General features: G+C 42.9%; 1 non-coding gene across 1 annotated transcript; it reads right to left on the bottom strand.

Moving 5' to 3' along the window:
- Nucleotides 1-1,937: 1,937 nt before the first annotated feature.
- LOC120399686 lies at nucleotides 1,938-2,126 on the bottom strand. Its single transcript, XR_005595297.1, has one exon. It is a non-coding gene; the product is annotated as a U2 spliceosomal RNA (small nuclear RNA).
- Nucleotides 2,127-5,966: the final 3,840 nt, after the last annotated feature.

Below are 5,966 nucleotides of genomic sequence, written 5' to 3'. Positions count from 1 at the left end.
GGCACAGTTTATACTAGCACATCTTGCATCAGGCAGTATCCCCAGAACATACACCAGGAAAGGCATCAAAAGGATCATGCAACAGGGAAAATGTCATCAAGTAGTGAATCATAGACACGAATCAACTAGATCAGAGCCAAGAACAAAAATTTCTCCAGGGACACTGGAGAAAGGGAGGAGTTAAGGGACATGGTATCTGCTGAAAGGCCCCAGAAACATAGTTCACACTGTTTCTGGTGATAGAGAAAAGTGTGAAGCATTATCTGACTCTCTCTTTGTGGGTAATGCAGGCGGGCCATGTCAGCCATCCAAAATCATGTCTGTCAGAAGCTTTAGATTCAATATGGGCACAAATGAGGTTTGGAGACAGTGCTGCTGGTTCCCTTCTGCCGTCACATGGCCCATGGGAGCAGCAACGATGCAGTCTTTTTTCATCATTGTTATTAGAAAGAAGATTGAAGGAGTGGTTGGAATCTCACAGGAGGTCCGGCGGGAAGGAAGTGAGAACAGGGGCCTCCTGTTAAAGAGAGGGGAGGAAGGAGATCAAAGAAACTGGAACTTCCAAAAGGAGCCTCATAAGTGATATAAAAATAACTATAGCTGCTACAGTGCAGGAGCTAGATGACATGGGTGCTTTAGGTAGCCTGCCTCTCTCATTCCTGTAGTCAGAGTCTGTGGTATGGTAGGAAAGGGGGGCCTTTACTTTGCCCAGTGAGCCCAGGCTAACCTGAGGGCATTTGTAATAGACCCAGGGAAGCTTTTCTCAAATTGTGGGTTGCTCAGCTTTGTGCTGCACGCTAAGTGTTTTTACCAACAAAGTGACTCCTGCCAGCCCCATAACACAGCAGCCACAACAGTGCTAAAAGTTAAGTGTTAACGATTACACATAAATTTACAGTGCCTTTTCCAGACAACATAACTAAAGCTCCTGAGACTGGCTTTATATTGGGTCTTGGAGAACAATTGTCACAAAGATATCCGCATGCATCGCTCCCCAACCCATACAAAATAAAAGGGAGAGAGAGAGAATGGCTGAGATTTCAGGGACTGAGGTAAAGTGCTCCGCCCTTCATTCTGGTTATTTATTTGGAATAACAGCTACGTAAATAAATAAAAGTCATTCCTTCTTCATAAGGTATGTGGAGAGGCCTGAGACACATACACAAGTTTTTAATGTAAAGACTATGAAGTTACAAAGAAATTCCAGCTCTCGATTGAGCCTTTGTGAATTGCAGGGAAGTGTCTGGATATGTCTAAGTGTGGTAGAGGGGCTGGCAGAGATGAAAATGTGCTTCCTGTATTTTTTTACATCAATCACTAGAGTAGCACTATCATTTCAGGCAGTCCAGTGCTTGGGATGGTAGCCTGGATCTCAGAAGACTGAGTTCAAATCCTTGCCCCACAACAGACTTTCAATGTGTCCTTGGGCAAGTAATTTTGTTTCGCTGTGGGCCTCCTTCTCTGGAATCCACTCTCTGCAGAAATACCATCAGCTACAAACCTGCCCACTTTCACAAAGATCTATAGGACTCACTTCTTTACCCAGTCCTTCCTAACTGATTAAATGCTGGTTCCCTACTGGTAAAGCTATAGGTACCAGGGTGTTCTCTTTTGCTGATATCTTGAATGACACAGTTTAAATGTTGACAAGGTGCCTAAATATCACAGTCACAGGTGCCACATAAATGCTAATTAATAATCATAACGAAATATAAGAAGGGAGAATTTGAAATCTAGAAAATGGAATTCACTGATAGTAATGATACAACTGTAAATTAGTGAGAAATCAATAGGCAGGTCATTCTTTTATGCATGGAAAATATCTCACTGGGGGTGGTTGATGGTCAGGAGTGCAGATAGCAGTCTGAAATTTCAATTTATGGACTTTGTATTAGTGCCCATTTCACTAGTATCTGAGCACCTCAAGGGATAACAATTTTTTTTTAACTGGTCCTGGAGACACTGCAATACCAGGTCAATGCATGGGGTGGACAGAGCAAGCTCCTAATCCATCCCCTTGTTTCAAAAATCAATTTAATATACAATCCTCAAATAAAGGACCTATCAGATATTAAACTGATAAGAACAGACACTATGCTTTTGATCTTAGCTCCAAGCAGAGTGATGGCTCTAGTGCAGTGGTTTTCAACCTTTTTTCCTTTGCAGATCCCTTAAAAATTTCAAATGGTGGCATGGACACTTTTGGAAATCATAGACATAGTCGGTGGACCCCCAGGGGTCCAGGGACCACAGGTTGAAAGCCACTTCTTTAGTGGACTTCATGAGTCCTTATCCTCCAGAAATAAACCGGTCATTTCAGACACTGCAATAGAGCAGATGCAGTTAAACAGAGAGATATAGCTGTGTGTTAATAAAAGATCTGATGAAGAACCTCTCGGCCAGTTGCCGTAAAACATGCTGACCCCAGAAAATGAAAGTACTGGTGTTTCATGGTCCTGACTTAGGTGGCAAATGAAGAAAGGCGTAGTTCTAGGAATTCCTATCACACAGAGAAACAAATGGGACTTTAATCAATCCGTTCATTTTGTAAGAGGAATCTGATACCTATCCTTTATTTTTCATGATGCTTAAAAAACACTAAGTACACAATGCAAAATAATCTAAACCCAAAATGTGAGCGGGAAACAAAGGTGTTTCCTATGGTTATTTGCAGCTGATGTAGCAAAATACATGGGTACCCAAGCCCCTCCTTTAAGACAGCTCTTCTGCCATGCATTTCACAGACGGAGTGAGCAAGTCCTCAGCTGGTGTAAATCAGCATAGTTCATGAAAAATAATTGATTTACAACCGCTGAGAGTCTGGCCCAGTAATAATGATGAGATGTACCAGCTGGTGCACATTTGATGGCACTGGGACTTGTGAGGGACAGGGGCTCTGCCCCTTGTGAAGTGTAGCCTGCTGTGGTCAGTGAGTGGACTCACCCTTGCAAGGGGTCCTCTCATTGGACCATTTCCATCACCTGTAAAAGGCACTGGGATTGGGCCATCTGTGGGCTATTGCCAGACATAAAGGGCCCTCGCAGACACAAAAGAAATGCTTTGTGCTGATTTGTCCTGTGTCACCACTGCAGCAGCACTTTGCATTTCAGTATATAGCACCCTTCATCTGAGGATCACTTCACAAAGGTGGGTGTTGCTTTGACTGGGAAACTGAGGTACAGAGAGATGGAACAGAGTCCATGTCTCTTGACTCCTATTCCCTTCTGTTAACAGTGCAATGCTGCTTTCCAGCAGAGACAGGGAATATAGGCACTTGATGATTTAACAATGGACATGTGAGCTACAGACAAGATAGCTGAGTACACAGCTACTAAAGGCCAGAATTTGACTGAGAGTGTGAATTTGCAGAGAGCAAAATAAGAGCTCATTGTGTTTTCTATTTCTGCCTGTTGGTTGCAAAGCTGGCTTTGGCCCATATCCATATAAAAAAATTCTGAGTAAAATTTGCCTTGAACTAAATCCTGCTAGCATGCCATTATGTGTGTTTATTGTTGATGTCAGGAGGGGAGACTATAGCTAAAGACTCACTACTCAAGCACTTAGGAGATAAATATATGAAACACTGCAAAAGATGAGAACAGAATTCTACATGCAACTTTAATTCAGATCTGCTGTATGACTTTCCAGTTTTTAAATGGTACTTTGTGGGGTTTGTTCATTAAAGAAAGCCATAAACTACAGTTCTCTGTGTTGTAACATACTGATTTTACCTAGAAGCAAAGAGGAAAATACTTAGGAAATACTTATTTCCACTTTAAGACTTTCATTGACTTTAGTGGGATTTTAGCGCAGTCCATGAGTCAATGGGACTATTCACGTGAGTTCTAGAAATGGGTATGTTCCTGGGCCTTATCTGACAGTCAGTGCAAGGTTTGGCATTAGAAGGGCTCCAGGGCTGGCTGGTCTTGCTGTTGTGATGTGCAAGATGCAGTTGTTGTCAACAGTTCATTGTCATTTTCCCATGTAAGTTGCTGGTTACGTGTCTGAGACAATCACGTGGCTCACTATGAATGGCTCAAATGAAACACAACTCTATGGAAAGCAAATGAAACCTTCAATTTATTTCAACTTGGCTGGCTCTTCCAGCCCGCAGCAACCACTCCAGCATCTCCGCAGCCCAGTCTGGTGCTTGTGCTACTGTAAATGGTTTCTAAATACAGATGTAAATCAAGACATCCCCCCCCAGAACACCAGAGGGGACCCTCCTATAATTAGTAGGTCTGAGCATGATTCCTCCCAAACCTCTCTCTAGTGGCCACCTCTGTCTCATCTTCCTGCCTTCTTTCTCTGTCCCCAGTATGCCCTGTGGTTGAGGGAAATTCCCTTCTCCCTTTGTGTAAAAGCACAGACTGTTGAATCACTCTGAGCCAAACTCTGCCCTTAGCTACAACTGTGCAACCACAAATGGGGCTGCACAGGAATAAACAAGGGCTGAATTTAGCTCCGTGCCATTATCATTAAAAATATACACGCACAAGGGGCTATTCTCCTGTCCATGTTTGTGTGGTGCTCCCGTTAGCACAAATAGCAGCTATGTTTGCACATCCCAAGGAGGGACCAGACCCCTTAGTAAATAATGTAGTGTTAAAGTCTGGGTAAGAGATCAAAGTGCCAGTAAAACCACCGCACGGCCTCTGGCAGCCCTAACTTGTGACCAAGCAATTTTTAATATTATAAAAATATTGTTCCCCTCCCATGAATAGGCATACTGTATTTTGCTCTTTCAAGTCAGAATGTGCTTTTTGTGTGCCAGCTTCCTCTCGCCCCCAACCCCCACTTTTCTTTGGATACCTCGGCACATTTCAGGAGTGTCATAAAATTAAGAATTCAAGGATTCGGTTAAATTAAAACATTCGTATTTTTAATTCACAATGAACACACTGACATGGTACTTTGAAGGCAGGCTGGGAATCTGATGCAAACCAATACAAATATAGTGCCAAGGTATAGTCATCCACATGGTGCATACAAGACATCGCACACGGATTGAGCCGAGATTGCTGCAGTACCTAACCATAAGGAGAATATAAGAACACAAAAAAGGCCATGGGAACAGGAAAAGGCCATTTTAATTCCATTTTCCTGTTTTTTTTTTAATCCCACCCTCTCAATCCCTCCTTCTCCAGTAACGAATCTAAGTATCCGTTGAACTCATTTACACGCTTTGCTTCAACTGCCTTTTCTAGTAATTTATTCCATATGTTTATTGTCCTTTGTGTGAAATAGCTCTGCCTGAGTTCCCTATTTGCTTAGAACTTCCTACTTTTTAGATTATATCTCCTAGGTTTTGAACCTGCTCACCCACATGTGATCTCTGTGAAATTTCTGATTAAAGCAAGGTTAATAGCAGCCACCAGTGCTACCTGCAGCCTCAGGAAACCCAGGTCTTGTTTAAAGTCAGTTTACTGAGCTTGCAGTCAGAAGGGGTAGATGCTGGGAGTCATAATCAAGTTAGAACTCTGTTGTGTTGTGCTACTCTGCCCTCATGCCTCTAACAATCTTGTGGCCCATGACTTTCAAAAACGGGTGCCTGGTTTACACCACAAAGTTTTACCAGTAAAGCTTGCCTTATTTTGGCAAATCCTTGCATGTGTTCACAATCACTTTTGAGTCCTGTCAATAAGACCCTTACTTGCCATTGGTGGCTGAAAACCACTTCCTTGAATGACACAGGTTCTCTATTGGCACTGTTCCATCAGTAAAATGGACACTGGATTACTTGTAACAGGAAAAAATAATCTTCCAGTGGCTGTCCCACAATGCCCTTGTCCCTGTGCCAATTAGTGACCAGAGCAGTCATTAGAACTCTGCTGCCTAGGAGTCACAGTTATCAGAAGTCTGTCTCCTCCAGCCACCTCCTTATGTGTTTTGGAAATGCCTCTCTTCCTGCTAGCCCACTTCTCTGAGCACACAACTCTATGTAAAACTCCAGTGAAACTTCAGGG

Source organism: Mauremys reevesii, linkage group 2, assembly GCF_016161935.1.
Source record: "Mauremys reevesii isolate NIE-2019 linkage group 2, ASM1616193v1, whole genome shotgun sequence".
In the NCBI taxonomy this organism is placed as follows: Eukaryota; Metazoa; Chordata; order Testudines; family Geoemydidae; genus Mauremys; species Mauremys reevesii.
The sequence above is the reverse complement of the archived record's forward strand: the minus strand, read 5'-3'. Positions and strand labels throughout refer to the sequence as shown.